The sequence below is a fragment of the Rhipicephalus sanguineus genome, chromosome 9 (genome assembly GCF_013339695.2).
Source record: "Rhipicephalus sanguineus isolate Rsan-2018 chromosome 9, BIME_Rsan_1.4, whole genome shotgun sequence".
NCBI classification, from domain to species: Eukaryota; Metazoa; Arthropoda; class Arachnida; order Ixodida; family Ixodidae; genus Rhipicephalus; species Rhipicephalus sanguineus.
This window is the reverse complement of record NC_051184.2, coordinates 77,808,767-77,826,605: the sequence shown is the minus strand read 5'-3', so window position 1 is coordinate 77,826,605 and position 17,839 is coordinate 77,808,767. Positions and strand designations below refer to the sequence as shown.

At 45.9% G+C, this 17,839-nt stretch overlaps 1 long non-coding RNA gene across 2 annotated transcripts in view; it reads right to left on the bottom strand.

Moving 5' to 3' along the window:
* LOC125759846 (uncharacterized) overlaps positions 1 to 8,894 on the bottom strand; it is a 31,669-nt gene extending 22,775 nt beyond the window's left edge. The window contains exon 1 of one of the 2 annotated variants that reach the window (XR_007417549.1): positions 8,853 to 8,894. This is a non-coding gene — a long non-coding RNA (uncharacterized LOC125759846). Of the gene's footprint in view, positions 1 to 8,717; positions 8,746 to 8,852 lie in introns of those variants that run through there. The other variant, XR_007417550.1, reaches the window with a different exon arrangement.
* Positions 8,895 to 17,839: the final 8,945 nt, after the last annotated feature.

The following is a 17,839-nucleotide window of genomic DNA, read 5'->3' as shown; positions in this document are numbered from 1 at the left end:
ATAGAACCATGTGTCTTGTATCTCAAGATACAAAATACTGCGATCGCACGGCACTCTTGCGAAACAATGAACGTTGGCTCAACTCCGCTTCTCAAGCTGATAGCGCTGCAACTAAAAAAGATGGTTGATCATTCCGTCAGGAATCGGAATAACACGAAAGTAAAACGTGCCCTTACAGAAGTAACTGAACGTTTACTGTACATTGATATTACAGAGTTTGCACAATGTATATTGACGTCTGGCAGCTATAGCACCGTTTAACGTGGATCCACCCACTTTGATTATTGGCGGTACATCTCCATCCCCACGACTAACGTCCATGTTAATGATTAAACAAACCCTTGTGGTAGCTGTAGTAGTTAACGGTGAAATCGTAATCAGAGAATGAGCTGTGATAGCCAGAAGAGCGCCGCATATCAGACGCAGAAGTTGGAACCACCCTAGAGAACCACGTCTGGAACCACCCCAGAGAAGGCGCCTCCCACGATTATCCAAACGCCAGTTTGTCATTAAGTGTCTCAACGAGTAAGTTTTCCTGATTCGCACAATCTTCCATGTCGCCTTTACATGTTATCTTGCATAGGGTTTAAGACACGGGACAAAGCAAGAAGGGACACACACTGCACTGGTCAGGGTCACGTGACCAGTGAGGTCCCACGATGTGGTGCTTCTGGAAATGAAAAGTCTATAGCTTTAACGAGGAAGCCTTAGATGCCTTATCCAAGGCGAAAATTGACCGTCTGCGTCGTCTTAGAGATTTCGCGAGACTGGACGACACATCGCGAGACAAGCGACGGCGTCAACACGAATGATGCAAAAAAAAGCTAAGTCACGTGACACTCATCATGCGACAGTTTGTGCGCGTCAACGTACGAAAAGTCGCATGACCTGAATATGCCATCAATTATGTCGCCATGTGACGTCGCCATGTGACGTCACCGTGACGTCGCAGATCACCAGAATTCTTGACGTCATCCTGACGTTACTATAACGTCACGTAGCGTGACATCACGTGATGACGTCATCGCAAGGCATCGTCGCTTGGTCAAAGGCGGGCCGATCACGGGAGGCTGTGCTGTACAAAGTAAGGTGCCGAAGGCTTGATAATAATAATAATATCTGGGGTTTAACGTCCCAAACCACGATATGGTTATGAGGGACGCCGTAGTGGAGGACTCCAGCAATTTCGACCACCTGGGGTTCTTTAACGCGCACCTAAATCTAAACACACGGGCCTAAAACATTTTCGCCTCCATCGAAAATGAAGCCGCCGCGGCCGGAATTCGATACCGCGACCTTCCGGTCAGCAGTCGAGTGCCATAACCACTAGACCACCGTGGCGGGGCGCCAAAGGCTCGCTGCGCCTCCGATCCTTGAGGCAGTACAGAACTATATTAGTTGCAGAAATCTTTAGGAGGCGCGGGAGGGGGGGAGTCAATACGTCGACTCAGAAGAAAAAGATGGCTTTCGCCTTCGATCATCATAGGCGATTGCATAAGGGACCTTGCGAGTTTTGACAATGAGCGTGAGCGCTCGCTTTAAAAAAAAACATTTTCAATAAACCCAGTTTCAAGTGCAACGCCTTTTGTGTCATTTCTTACTTTATCCTGTGCGTGAAGTGCTGTTTTATATTCTCATGGAAACATTCCGACTCGCCCAACCCAGGTAGCACAAAACGGATATTTGACGTTTTATACACGTTTATCCGAGACGATAAAAACGTTTAGAAAACGTCACGGAATAGAAGCTAAAGGTCTAGAAAACGTTTTATATCTCGTCTAACGTCCGGCTAGAATCCGTTTTTAAGACCATCTATAAAACGTTTTTAAGACGATCTAAAAAACGTTTTTAAGACGTTCTAGAAAACGTTTTAAAAACGTTTTAAAAACGTCGCAAAAAATCCCATTTTTAAAACAGATAAAAATATCCCATTCCATCGTCTTTAAAAAGACGTTTTCTAAACGTTTTTAAGACGATCTAGAAAACGTTTTAAAAACGTCGCATAAAATCCCATTTTAAAAAAAAAATATCCCATTGCGTCGTCTTTGAAAAGACGTTTTCTAAACGTTTTTGAGACGTCATGCAGGATCTCGTTTCTTTAGCTGTTTTGTTCTTGCGCATGCAATTATAACAGTGCACGTTTTTAGGAAGCCCCCTCTGTTATAGTAATTACAGTTACTTTATTCTGTAAATACTATTACAGAGTGAGAGCTCAGTAGATTCACAGACAAAGTGGTCATGTCATAATTATTATATAAAACAGCAACGATTCCTGTACAGCATAGAAACGTAATAACCACGAAATGACATATAGCATGCGGCTATTTATTCAGAAGCGGCAAAAGAATGCAAAATATCGCGGTAATTAAATGCAGCTATATAGTATCCAACCTTCAAGAACACTTTTTGTTGCACGATTCATCATTCGCAAAATTGTTGTCAAACAACTAACAGTGCAACATGACAAAATTTGGATCTGGCACAGCCATTCTGCAATATGTAAGCGTCGTCTCATTAGCTTACTTCATCAAACGCAAGGATGAAGTGAAGAGATATTGTCGAAAAGGGAATGTCGCTGAAGCCAACGACTCGACAAGGGGACTAGTTTCCGTCAGGCAGGGGCGTAGCCAGAAATTTTTTTCGGGGAGGGGGGTTCAACCATACTTTATGTAAGTTCGTGCGTGCGTTTGTATGTGTGCGTGTCACACTTGGCTACGCCCTGCCGTCAGGGCCCTGACGAAGACAAGCATTCATGATGAAACGTTTCCTCAACGCTTCATCTACCGCTGAACTTTTTTCTTGTAGGAAGGAGAAAGAGAGAGAGAAGGAACAGAGGATAGCAGGGAGGTTAACTAGCGTCCGGTTTGCTACCCTACACATGGGAGGAATGAGGGAGTAAAAAGAGAGAGAGACACATTTCACAACACACACACAGAGGAGTGTATCACAGGTGGTCACTCAATTTGTGCCTTGAAGTACTGCAGGAGGCTCGTGTCGTTTTCTCGGCTGATGTGCTATGAAGACAGACTCCAAGATCTTTCCTTCGGGAAAGGCCGACCGTCAAGTCTCCTGAAGGCACACTGGAGAGTCCGACGATGTGTTTGAAATAGCATACAGCGGCACAAACGATGATCGATAGTCTCTATGCAGCTGCAGTTATCGGACATTGATGAATCTGCCTACCAATCCGATAGGTGAATGAGTTAGAAGACACTACACCGAGCCACAGCCAACACAGCAACACAACAAAAAGACGTGGACAGTAGAAGTGGACACGACAGCGCTTACTCCTGTCCACTTCTACTGTCCACGTTCTTTTTTCAGTGTGATTTAACCTAATTTTCCAAACATGAACGTAAACCAACAGGCCCAACTCGCCATCTTGCTCCAACACAGCATTCTAAGCAGGAAAGGAGGCATGCATCAAGCACCTGGTGTGTGTTTCGTTTCAAAACAATCGTTCAGTAGCGTTACTTAATTAGTGGAAATCGACTCCAATGTGCTGAAATCACTAATCAAAAACAAACTGCAAAAATATTTGGCCCACCTAGCCGAGAATGCGTAATGAAAAAAGAACGTAAATTGCTTGCAAAATCACTGTTGGTGATGTGCATTGCTCACAAAATGAAACTTTTAGGGACGTTCTTACAACATGCCTCTGTTGGAACATTTCTCACTGAAAAAAAATGTAAAAAGCTCTGGCATCATTACAGAAGTAAGATAGACGTTGGGAACAAAAGGCGTCATTTTAGACGTTAGCTAACAATATTGTGGATGCAGCATACGTGTTTCAAACGGCGCCCACTAAGGAAGTAACGGTTTCAGGCTTCGAAATGCAGCGTACAAAACTTATCACAGAAATTATGGTCTGATATCCCTAGAGAGCACACAGTTAAGCTTAAGTGTGCCGTGGCTAGCAGAAAATAGAACACTGCAAATTACAGCGACATATAACAAAAAGTACGACTAAACCAACTGTAGCGCAAAAACAAATGTGTGAAAAGAGGACTAATCGAAACGACCACAAAAATTACAATGAATGAGCCACTTACTTAATGAATAAATAAAATTAGCAATATGAAAATGCCAGCTGATAAAAAAGCATCTTTCTTTTACGATGCCCAGTATTAGAAAATGTCAGGCTAAAAGAACAAATTAATATTATGATAAGACATCAGCTAAAGAAATTGGGACTCTTCCCCATTTTTTACTCAATAAGCACACAGCTGTAAACTCAGGATTGTCAGAGGCAGATCAGGGTATTGCACTTAGTACATCACATTTCTCAGTGTCAAAATATCACAATGTGTGGCAAGTCAGTCTGAACACATGGCTTCATAACAGGTACTTGATGGAAATCACTAGGCACATCCGGAAGTCTGCAAAGAACACTACAAATAGCATGCACACGAAAGTTGTTGTGCCATTAGCAGCATGGGGCAGCGTTCCACGCCAATATATTTTAGCACAATAGCCCTAGTGCGGTTTCTGAAGATGCCGACAAACAAAGACGCTCAAAAAGTTAACTGCTTTACAAGCTGTGACCTTTTGTTTTGAAAGTTTCCAAGGAAAAGAGGAAAATGTCAATCTCTTGACATCCATCTTTTTTCAGACTAAAACCTGCCAGTCAGCCCATCAAAAAGAAGAAAGTAATAATTTAGTTGGTGTAGCCTTTGTTTCTAAACATCTAGGGCAAGTACCATCTGCAATAAATAGGAGAAAGATCATTTCATTATTTGCTATAATACCTATAATAGGACAGTGTGAAAAGATGAAAATTCGATAACACCGTACGGCGACAGAGAGCAAGCCTGCTATATTTAACCAGGCACAAAAGACGCGCAAGAGAACCTCTTGGTTCTGCTAAGAGCTGCAGCTTTACTGAGAAAGGAGGTTAACAGAGTAGGGAAACATAAATCACAATTCCGAAAGCGCATCAAGATAGTCAAGGCAGCAGTGAGAAAAAATGCCGAACTCCTCCCCGTGAAACGCGTCTTTGACTCTCATGCCCTCAGAAATTCGCAACTAACGGAAAAGCGTGACCAGCCACTCGTTACATGCAGCTAGTACTGTGGAAGAAACCATGAATCAGTACGCTGTCGCTGCAAAGATTCTCATCCACAAACTTCAGTGACACAATAAAACAGATGACACATGCCGTAACTTCCAACAATGCAGTTTTAAAATTGGGTGCGCGAAGCTTGCGTTCGTTCATCACCATTGCGCATGCATTATACGCTACGTACGCAACAAACGCTATCTGCGTATCCCATTGTAAAACTGGCTACTCCGCATGCGTCGTACGCCATCCTCTTGCGTACTCACGTTAAGTGGCGGAAATAGCAAAGGCGCCCAACGAACGCTATCTTTGCGTACCCTATTCTAAAACTGCTTCTTACGCGGCACACGTAGCTTAAGCTAATGTGTATCTTGAAACTACCTCATCAAGCGGCCAAGAAAAGACAGTCATTTTACTGAAATTAGGTTAACAAATACAAATATGGTTTTCGCTCATGTTCGTTCGAGCATGAACGGAAACATGACGTGCATTTACGTTTAGACAGCTTTATCATGTATGCTGAATAAAATCAGCAGTAACGTACTGCTGAAACATGTCGCACATGCAGCCCGTGATGCAATGAAACACGCTTGTCATTTGCCATAGTTCTCAAATACCGAGCGCAAATGCAGTAAAAATGAACTTACCTTAAAAATGACAGAAGCCCGTGGTTTACAGCATCCGCAAATCCACAGAAAACTAATGGCACATCAAAGTAACCACGCCCGTCCCTCGAGCATAGAAGAAAGGAAGTTGCGAGAGCGTCCCGCGCGCAGGCTGATGAGTGAAGTTTTCCGCAGAGAATCTTACGGGACTCTAACCGTCAGTCAGCGTAACAGTCGCTCCACACAGACATACTTGCATTCGAGTCCACAAGTTTAACACGCTGCGAAGTATAGTTTCTTCACAGCTGCGTTTATAGCCTCCACGAACCACGACACAAGCACGAAATATAGCAAAAGAGTGCATGACCGGTGAGCTCGACCGCCCATGCGAAATCGACGAGTTTAACTGACATTGCAGAAGCAGAAGCAACGGCCGCACGGATGGATACAGTCAGCGCTAAGGCCTTCGCGCGGATGTTAGACGGTTATCGCTACGAGTAAATTACAGTAAATTACGTAAAGTTTACTGGTTAACGAACTTTGAAGTCTTCATTTTGCTGATGCAATGTAGACACCCATACGCCTTTATCCTTTTGCGCGTACTTCCTTTATCGCAATGAGAGATGGCGTGCGCAGGCCCGAGTTCAATAATTTCAATTCGCGGTGGTTCATGCATGCCCATGCATGCATGGGCCAAGTGGCGCGCAGTCCGCTGCTGGGCGACAAACGTCTTATAAAGTGCGTCTTCTAGACGTCACGAACAAGACCGTTTTTGAAACGTCGTACGAAATTGGTTTAGGAACGACACAAACGTCTTGAAATATACGTTCCATACCAAATGGTCCAAAAAATGCCTTTTCTAGACGTTATCAAAAAACGGATATAATACGGATTTTCTGTTACGTTTTTAAAACGTCAAAATTTGTTTAGAATCCGTTTTATCCACTTTATCCCTAAAAAACGTTTTTCTAGACCATGTGTGCTACCTCGGAATGTACACGTCCTTCTCGCATAGTGCTAGGATTCCACTACCACATAAATCATCGTTTCATTCACAGATGGGTTTATCCTTTCGCATTTGTTTTCCACCGCGGTACAACGCACACATATATTTCCATATATCCCAATATGCAAGCTTGGATGCTTAGCCCATTGGCTGAGAGACTCGTCGTCGGAGCATACAAGCTCGGACTCGAAGCCAGCACCACCAAAAAGCTTGATTTTGCTGTATACGTACACTGCTTTTTTATGCTATGAGCTTTCTACCGGTGACCATCATGCCATAAGGACTTAGTGAGAGTTCTTCTTTATAGTCCGCCGGAGGACACCTCGATAAAATACCGCATCCCAGCCATCTAGAATGGCATGTGCGATGTTCTCTGGTTTTGTCGCGTAGGATGGAAGTAGCTGTTCAGGGAACAAAGGTCACTTTTTCCTGAAGTCATGTTTTTGCGGGTAGACTGTTTTAATTTGCAAAGGAAACTTTTGAAAGTTGGAGTTATTAGAATTTTCTCAACTCTTTTCAAAATATCTTGTCTTGGGTATCCACAAAAAGGCTAACTGTAGAAACGGGTCGAGTGGACCTCTTCAGTTAGATCCTTCTGAAGTTGATTTGCGGTAACCTTCAAGGAGACCCTGTTTGACATATATCCTACCATTGAGACATACGCCTGATGCATTTTACATTACCTTAACCTTTTCTTGCTGAACGTTTCCTTCTTTTTTTTCTCTTTTTTTTACTGTTGACGAAACACAATAACTTTTATTTAGGGATGTGCGAATATTCGAAAGTTTCGAATATTCGTCGAATATTACATTCGAAATATTCGTATTCGATTCGAAAATCGTGTATTCAAAAAGTTTCGAATATTCGATAACTTCGAATATTCGAAAAATGCGAATATGCGATTCGATTATCATGCATAAAATAACTCGTCTTCCACAGTTTCTGCTGCGTTCGTATCGCTAAAAACTTATGCCGAGAGGAGCGATAAACATCGTAAGTACACGGAGGCACGATATCTGCCTGCGACGAGCGCCCATATACGTATGATTTAGTGCTGGTGCATCTCCGACGTGCAGCGCTGTTGGCGGATCATGTAACCGTACATTTTCAATATTATGCGGCCGTACTACGCTGCCGCACTACCACTCGTTCACTATGCGGGGCCACTTCGACGAAGAAATGACAGTGACTCACGTGACTTGTGGCAGACTGTAGGCACCTTCAGATATCCCAGTCCTGGCAAGCTTTGCCCATGTACTCCCTATACCAGCCACTTCTGTTCAGGGGCGTAGCCAAGGGGGGGGGGTTGGGGGGTTTCAAACCCCCCCCCCCCGAGATTTTTCAGTTTTGCTTGCGTATATATACACGCACACATACAAACGCACGCACGACACTACATAAGTTATGGTTGAACCCCCCCCCGAAAAAAAATTTCTGGCTACGCCCCTGCTTCTGTTCCAAGCGAGCGTGCCTTTCATTGGCAGGAGGGGGGGTGTCTCTGTTACAACGGAGCGCCTGCTGCCTGATCATGTGGAGCAACTCATATTTCTTCATGATAACATGTAGTCATTACTTTCATTGTGCCGTGATATTTGCTTGTGTTGTGATGTGCATTGTGCTAGCCTGGACATTGTCCGTGTGTTATTTCTTTACGTCCTTGTCTACGTTAAGCGCTCGCATTTCAAGCAAGCAGAATGAATCACAACTAGCCCAGTCAGCCATTTTGACATCGGACATTGTGTTCTGGAGATAGCGGTGTATGTTTGTGCCGCCATCGGGCTGTTAATGTTTTTTTTTTCTTCAAATAGCTACATGTTAAATAAAATATTGTTACTGTGGAGGCATTTCTTCCTTTGATATTCGATATTCGATTCGATATTCGAAGGTGGATATTCGTATTCGATTCGTATTCGAAAAATTTGATATTCGCACACCCTACTTTTATTTCTTGCACAAGGCACTAACTGCCTTTTTCCGATAGCAAGTTTCTTTCCAGTTAACAATTCACAGCGCAAGGTCGCCTATTCCAGCATGCGTGGATACTTACTCGGAAAGAATGCGCCTCTGAGACGACACTGTAAGAAAACATCTTAGAGTAGAAAGATTAGATCAGGCAGATTAGACAGGTTACGCAGAGAACGAAACCTCGTACTTAGAGCTTGGTAGATGAAGCAACGCTTACTCTTTGAATGCTGCAGATTTGAGGGCTCTCGTATTCTTGACTACTGCAAGGACAAACAAACATCCAGCGTGCCGAAATTAGAAGGACGCAACGAAACGTCATAAATCTGGGTCAATAATTCAGGCTGAAGCGTGGAAAAAAGTGAGTGCACACCAACGTAAAGCTAACGCAACCAGCGTTGGTACTCGCACTGCTGCTTCGCTACGCTTAACCAACGCAGTGCTGAGCTACAGTTATCGAGTAAACGAAACTCCAATACGCACCGAATGCTTCCCCTGATAATCTTTCGTGCGAGCTTAAAGGGCCCCTAAACAACATCTTAAAATACTGTAGGCATTAATTGGACTTCATCTTCCTCATCTGTAAATAACCATCATCAGTCATTGGCTCGGGCGTCTCCTTCGTCGGCGCCGTCTTGCCTTTGGCGTAATAAAGCGTCGGTTGAACCGCTTTATTTCAGGTGGTGGAGGTGCGGGGTATTATCCTCAGCAGGACAAGCCTATTTCTTCATCCACCTTTGCTTCCGGGATAAACCTCGACCTTCCTGCTCCTCAGCGTGAGGCGTTGCTGAAATTGCTAGCAAAACATCAGGCCTCCTTCGACGCCAATGCTTCGTCACTCGGGCAGACCATAGTTGCGTCTCATCGTATCAACACTGATGGTCAGAATATTGTACGCCGTCGTCCCTATCGAGTCTCCTTGGCCGAACGCAAAATCATTGAGGAGAACGTGGCCGACATGCTCAAAAGAAACATCGTACGACCCTCTGCCAGTTCTTGGTCATCACCCGTTGTATTGGTACAAAAGAAGGATGGATCGGTACGATTTTGTGTTGATTACCGCGCGCTCAACAAGATCACCCGTAAGGATGTATATCCGACGCCTCGTATAGATGATGCACTTGACTCTTTGCAAGGCGCGCAGTACTTCTCTACCCTTGACCTTCGTTCCGGATATTGGCAAATTCCAATGGACGAAGCGGACAAAGAAAAGACCGCCTTTTCTACGCCGGACGGTCTTTACGAGTTTAACGTAATGCCCTTCGGCCTATGTAATGCCCCCGCCACATTTGAAAGGATGATCGACACTGTTCTTCGCGGCCTCAAGTGGAAAACTTGTCTATGCTATTTGGACGATATCGTCGTGTTTTCCTCCACTTTCGATGACCATCTGCAACGCCTCGACGAAGTGCTCACGTGCTTCTCCAATGCTGGCCTTCAACTAAACACAAAGAAGTGCCACTTCGGTAGCACAACGATCAAAGTTCTCGGACATCTCGTTAACAAAGATGGTATCCAGCCTGATCCGGACAAAATTTCTGCAGTGCTCAACTTCCCGCGCCCATTTCGTACAAAAGAACTGCGCAGCTTCCTTGGGCTCGCATCATACTTCCGACGCTTCATCCGGAACTTTGCCACCATTGCCTCGCCTCTCCACAAGCTCCTTGCTACTACCGCTCCCTTTGATTGGAATCATCAGTGTGAAGTCGCATTCCAAGAACTCAAGCGCGCACTGACATCCCCACCGGTTCTTTGTTATTTCAATGACAAGGCACCTACGGTACTACACACTGCCGCTAGTGGGCAGGGAATTGGTGCCGTACTGCTACAGCGCGACCGTGAATTTCGCGAGAAAGTTGTCGCGTATGCAAGCCGCACTCTCAGCTCTGCAGAGAAGAAGTACTCAATAACCGAACAAGAGTGCTTGGCTGTTGTCTGGTCCATCCAAAAATTTCGTCCGTACCTCCATGGTCGACATTTCACTGTTGTGACAGACCACCATGCGCTATGCTGGCTGTCGACAATCAAAAACTTGTCGGGACGCCTTGGCCACTCGATTATCCGATTACAAGCATATGACTTTGACGTCATTTACAAGACCGGAAAGAAGCATGAAGATGCCGATGCTCTATCACGATGTCCATTGCCGCCAACATCGGAGCACGTCACGTCACCTTATCACATTGGCCGCACTGAGGACGCGTCGTCGATTGCATCAATTTCTTCCCTGCCTTCAGCCTAACCGCCCTTCAGTGTTTTCCACTCACCAGCGTGCTGATTCTTATTGCAGTGACATCATCAGTCGCCTAAGTGGTGCTTCGTCTTCTCCTAATGCCAGGCTACGGAAACAGCTCAAGGTATTCAAGTTTGAAGACGACGTACTCTATCGGTACATTTTTCACCCGGAAAGCCATCGATGGGTCCCCGTCGTACCGCGGGCTCTTCGCGGTGAAGTTCTTCGGGCTTCACACGACGACCCAACGTCAGGCCACTTTGGCTACCACAAACCCACGAGCGCATCCGCAGCCGGTTCTTCTGGCCAGGTCTTTCCACGAGCGTAGCTAAATATATTGCCTCGTGCGCGCTTTGCCAACACCGCAAGCGGCCTACTACTGTCCCAGTCGGGACCCTACAACCACTTCCTTGCCCAGCACAGCCGTTCTCTGTCGTCGGAATTGACCTATTCGGGCCCCTCCCAACTACCCCAGACGGCAAGAGATGGATCGTCACCGCTGTTGATCACTTGACCCGGTATGCTGAGACGGCCTCGATCACTTCAGGAACTGCTTCCGAAGTAGCAACCTTCTTCTTGAAAGCTATCTACCTACGGCACGGAGCCCCTCACGTTCTTTTGAGCGACCGAGGCAAGGCGTTTCTCTCAAGCACGCTCAGCGAAGTTCTCCAAGCGTCAAATACAATACACAAGACAACGTCTAGCTACCACCCACAGACAAATGGTTTGACGGAGAGATTTCATCGCACGCTGTGCGACATGTTATCCATGTATATCCAACCTGACCATCGTAACTGGGATGCGGTTCTCCCATTTGTAACGTTTGCGTATAATACGTCTGTTCAACGTACCACAGGCTACTCTCCGCTTTTCTTAGTATACGGACGCCAGCCAACCTCATCACTCGACTTTTCTTTCTTCTCTAGACCCGTCAACTTTTCACCATTCATTTGCGGCCAGTTCCTGTACCGGGTTGCCCAATGCCATCGTCGCGCCCGTATAAATACCGAAGCTAGCCAAGAAGATCGCAAAAATTGCTACGATGCCACTCACCGCGACGTTTTCTATCGCCCTGGCGACGCTGTACTCTTATGGACGCCTGCACGGACACCTGGTTTATGCGAAAAGCTTGAGTCTTGCTATATCGGCCCCAACACTGTTATAGACCAGACCTCGCCGGTGAACTACCGTGTTACACCTATTCATGCCTCCATTGACCAACGCTGCCGCGGCACAGAGGTTGTGCACGTTTCGCGTCTCAAACCCTTTCATCTGCGTTCCACAATGTAATTCGCGGCCAGGCTGCCCGCTTTCGTCAACGGGGGAAATTAGTGTAGGCATTAATTGGACTTCATCATCCTCATCTGTAAATAACCATCATCAGTCATTGGCTCGGGCGTCTCCTTCGTCGGCGCCATCTTGCCTTTGGCGTAATAAAGCGTTGGCTGAACCGCTTTATTTCAATACAAAGAATGAGCACGTTATTCCCTCCTGACATTCCCGTCTTTTCAGCACGATTCATGACGCCAGCAGCCTGTTCACGTGACGTCACGAGGAAATAAGCTCTCGATTAGACCATATACGAGGACACCAGCTGTGAATTGTCTCCTACCCTGTATTGACATGCAGTCACACGCCCATTCTGCCTAGTCTCACATGACTAAGGTGCGCGGTCAATTGATTTAACTTCGTTCTTGCGCGTTTTCAACTGCGCAAACGGTGATAACAACGTGTAGGCGGAAAGCGCGAAATTTCGATAGGCTCGACGCTTGGGGCTGGCTATGTCCACGTGTTTTATGAACAAATAAGCGGCGAGGAGGAGATGGCGCCTGTAGGAAGGGTAGTGAGGGAGAGAAAGAAAGCACTTTCCTGTCTTTGAACTCGGACTGGTTTAGGGGCTCTTTCAGGTTTGGGTACCATTGTTACAACTGCTCCCTCCTTTTGGGAATTTGCCCTTTTCTTAATGAGTTTCAGGTACTCTTCCTTTTATGAAAAAAATTCGGCAGATCCCACGTACCGTGGGAGTCGATGTGATGTGAAGCATGCGGTGGGAAGGTGACTGTGGCGTAATTTTTTTTACTGAGCGAAACGTTACAAAATCACGCTAAAGATTTGTATAAATTTTATACGCACACATTTGAAGAGCCGCATATGTGTTATATAACCAATTGTTTACAGTTGGGTAACGCTGCAAACGGCAACGTGGGTATTATACCAACACCAGAAGCCGTAAGCTGGTATTTAGTGCTTATACTTGTCCCTTGTGATAGAGAACGCACGCACGTTTCACGAACCCGTGTGCATGTGTGCAAGAAGTTCCTGGCAGTTCTCGAACAAGGTCATTATCCGCGTGATCAGTGAGCACCAGCAGCCGGTCATGACTTGTTATCGGATCAGGCCGTGATCGCGGTGACGAGGGGTCAATGGGCAGTGAAGTATGAGGTATAGTACAGCTGTTGGAAATCGTGGATGCCTCTGTCATTTCGTCTACAAATTGTCTGTCGATATAGGCCGTCGAGGCTGGTAGGCCTGGATAGTGCTACGTAGACCAACATCAGTGGATGCCGCTTGTCGTATTCGTAGACTACCTGGGCGTATGTGGCCTACGAAGCCTAGTCTACAAAGCGGCTGTCAATCAATCTGACATCGTCCTCTGTCAGCATGAGGCCATCGCGCAGCCTCGTAAGAAATGAAGAGGACACCGCGTCGTTGTGGCGGACGAAGTGCACTTTGTGCGATGATGTGAATATCGTACGTAACTTTCGTTAATGCATTCCTCCACAGTCGAACAATGCTTGAATATAGCTCGCTGAATCATAGGGATACAAATGTAATGTTTATTAGACTGCTATAAAAGCGGAGCCAACACTGGAACCACAGACGTTAATCTGATATGAAGTCTGTATCGTAGGAGTATACGCATCGTAGGAGTATCATGTATAGTGTTTATTGCTTTCTTGTAAAATTAGATAGCAACCACCACAACCACAACTGACGTTGCACCGACATTACGCCTGCAGAGGCTGTTTTTCCGAACCAGGTTGTAGACCTGGCGTGGCTCTGTGGTAGAATACCTGATTGCCACGCAGAATGCTTGGGTTCTATTCCTGCTGGGATCCTACTTTTCATTCTTTCCATTCGTCGGGTCAACGCTGCCGATGTCTGTTTTTTTAACGCTCTCTCATTTAATGTCTGTTCTCGCCGTTCCTGGGTAGATATAAACTGTCAATCACCTGTGGCGCATAACCATGCACCGCGGAAAATTTTGTTCAATCTTTGTAGATTGGGAAAGACCCCCGTTTGAATCCTACGGAGGTCAATCGCGTCCTCCCCTTCTAATGATTTGTGGGGGGCGCTGTATTTTTGTCGAGTGCCTCGCTGGTGAGCCAGAATTTCGCGAGGGGCCATTCTGGATGGGTCGTTGTCCTCCTCGTTAGTATTCTCCTGAAGTGTTTGAGGGGATTGAAAGTGCGGTCGAGGCTCTGCTCGGTTCGTGAGCCCTCGAGCAAGAGCGTCTGCACTCTCGTTTCCCTCCAGGCCTGTGTGTCCTGGACACCAGATCAGCCTGTAGTTGTTTTTCAATCTCCCGCCTAGGAATTTACTTAGCTTTATCGGGAGGCGGCCTTTTAAAAATAAACGGCACGCTTCCTGTGAGTCGGAGATGATAATGGTCTGTGGTTCCTCCCTTCGTTCTTGCTCTTTGATCGCAAGGGTAATTGCAAAGCATTCCGCCTTGGCGATCGAGGACGTGTACAGGGATGCACATGTCATCATTCTGTTGTCGCTGCTGAGGACTGTTGCAACGGACCGTTTGAAGTTATATGCGGAAGCGTCCACATACAAAACATTTGTTTTGTTTTTTAATGTTTTACGGAGCCATCGCACTCTCTCCTCTCTGCGCTTTTTGTTTGTATTTACGTCCATGTTCTTGGGCAGGGGAGCGATCGAGATCTTGCCGCGGACGGGTTCCGGGATGTCTACAAGAACCTCGTCCAGGTTCTGGGGGTACGGTGGGAAGCCCACCCTAGCGAGTATCTCTCGCCCGGCTTTCGTCTGACTTAGACGATTTCTCTGCGCGGTCAGTACCGCTGTCTTTAGCTCAGGATATGTGTTATATATTCCGAGTTCTAATAACTTTTGAGTTGGTGTGCTTACCGGTAGTCCTAGGGCTACTTTGTAGGCACTCCTGATTATACTTTAGATGCCTTTTTAGGCAAGTACAACCTATCTAATACTTTCGAGCAATGGGAGGCCCAGCTCGCCAGCTCTGACCCAGAGGTACAGCTTGCGCTTCTGGGTCACGTCAGGCAGGCAGCAGTAGCCAGTGGAGCCCTGGACTTGGGGCCCCACCCATCGAGCTCATGACCCCTTATCCCAACCCTTATAAATAAAGTTGTACTACTACTATGCACCGCGGCCCCTGGTAAGCGCGTATGTGCCACGCGTGTCTGGAGGAAAGGGTTTGACGACGTACTCGATAGGATTTTCACTTTAATCATGTCATGACCCGACAGTCATATTCGTCAAATCATGTTACCTTCTCATGCCAATTTTGGTCTGCACCAAGTTAAGGAGGCGATCATGAGAGCACCCAGACGTAGGCGGCTAGATAGATAGATAGATAGATAGATAGATAGATAGATAGATAGATAGATAGATAGATAGATAGATAGATAGATAGATAGATAGATAGATAGATAGATAGATAGATAGATAGATAGATAGATAGATAGATAGATAGATAGATAGATAGATAGATAGATAGATAGATAGATAGATAGATAGATAGATAGATAGATAGATAGATAGATAGATAGATAGATAGATAGATAGATAGATAGATAGATAGATAGATAGATAGATAGATAGATAGATAGATAGATAGATAGATAGATAGATAGATAGATACGCTCAGAGTGCCATAGGTTCGCTAAGAAATGCTTGGCATTTAATAATAATTGTTGTGGTTTAACGTGATTATGAGAGACGCCGTAGTGGAGGGCTCAGGAAACTTTGACCATCTGGTGTTTTTTAACGTGCACCTAAATCTAAGTACACGGGCCTGAAGCATTTTCGCCTCCGTCGAAAATGCGGCCGCCGCAGCCGGGACTCGATCCCGCGACCTGCCGTCAGCATTCGAGCACCATAGCCCACCGTGAGCACCACCGTGGCAGGTTCATCGCTATATTGCTTCGAACGGCTTGTTTGTTCGAAAGAGTGAGCTCATACAGCGAGTGGAAGAGAAGGAAACTAAGCAAATACAGTTTTTTCGGCCTGACAAAGTCAAGCAATTATTTCAGGAGGTTCGGCCCGTCTTGAGTCTTTTTCCAGCTTTTAGCATTCATTAACGCGCACAAAAAGTTTAGACGCACACACTATTATGCTCGTAGTATATTCCAATTTGACTTGCTGGCATGGATGGACTAGTTAAAACGCTGCTGCGAACGGACGCCCGAAGATATGTTTAGGCCCGGATCACTCATGACGATGAAGCACGACATTACCGTTGTCGGATGAGCCGTAAACACCGTAAAATCACGGGGAGAGACCATGAAGCCAGGTCATGTGGGACAGCTTCTGTTTCTGCTTGAAAATTTGGAGTCTTTCGGTAGCAGTCACTCACCGCGTTATGTGCTCGAGGACACGAGCAGATTTCATTTCTTTGTTCTCTCTTTCGATTTTTAATAAAATATTTTGTTTTCGATATTCGATATTTTTGGCACTATCCGATTCGAATTCGATTCGAGATGAATTTCGCTATTCGCACACCCCTAGTTTTTAGACGTGTTGGATATGCGCTATGATAGTCTAAGTGGTAATACTACTCCAGTTCGGCCACGGACAACAAGGGAAAAAAAAGACAATTCACTGTGGAACGCGGTGTTCGCTCACTACACTGTGTTTTGACACAATGGCTGAAGAAAAATTGGCTGAGGTTTAACTCTTTTTAACCTATTATTACGAGCAAAAGATATGTTTCACTTGCTTTTGCATAGACTATGCACACAGTGTTTCATTAATATCAGGCTTTTTCTTTCAGAATGGGGCATAGCGCTAACACACACGGACGAGGAAGAGCCAACAGGACAGGCGCTAACTTTCGACCGATTGTTTACTTTCGAAAGCAACGGTATAAATAGATCCGTACGCAAAAGCACCATTCATCGCCTATGAAAACCTGCAGCGTCAAGAAAGGCCAATTCATTAGCCTTATCCTTATCCTTATTAACCTTATCCAATTCATTAGCCAATTCTCCTTATCCTTCTTATTGTTCGTCTTGCTTAACGACGGCGGCGGTTGCAGTAGCTTCGATCTTCGCACGCATCCGCATTTGGTAAGCTTCTCTATTACGTGCCAATCTGACCTCCCTTTGATCCGGTGTTTCAGCAGGCAACATTGCCTTTGCTTGCTTCTCCGCCTCTCCGCAGCGGATCACGTGGCGTGACGTCACTCCTGTCAACACTTGCGTCCGGTGACTCAAGGTTATTGCGCCGCGATGAATGACCTTGGGAGACGTGGCGTAGCAGAGCTACTGCTTCAACATGTACTATCGTGAGCAATATGAAAAGGAACACGCGAGAGCGTGGCGAAAAGCCTGTAGCGAACTCGCCCTAAGGAGCAGCGAAAAGCAAACACCTACACTCCTTGAAGTCTGGGCAATAACTACTTTATTTTCTCTGAAAAACAGGATTCGAAAGCGTCGACACAAGAGGGGCGTGGCTGCGTATCTCCCGCGGCACGCCGGAGATAACGTGAGGCATGTTGACCGCGTATGCGCCGTGCGCCTCTGTGTAAGAATCGGTATGCGCACACAAATAAAAATGATCGCGGTCACCGGCATCAACGCCCGCTACAAGAGCCCCCCCCCCCCGCCTAGACCGCGGAGCCAGGAAAAAAACGAGCAAATGTTAGCAAAAACGAGTTAGTCCATGAGGTGAGCCGGTTTCACGCGGTCGAGAGAAACAACGTCCTC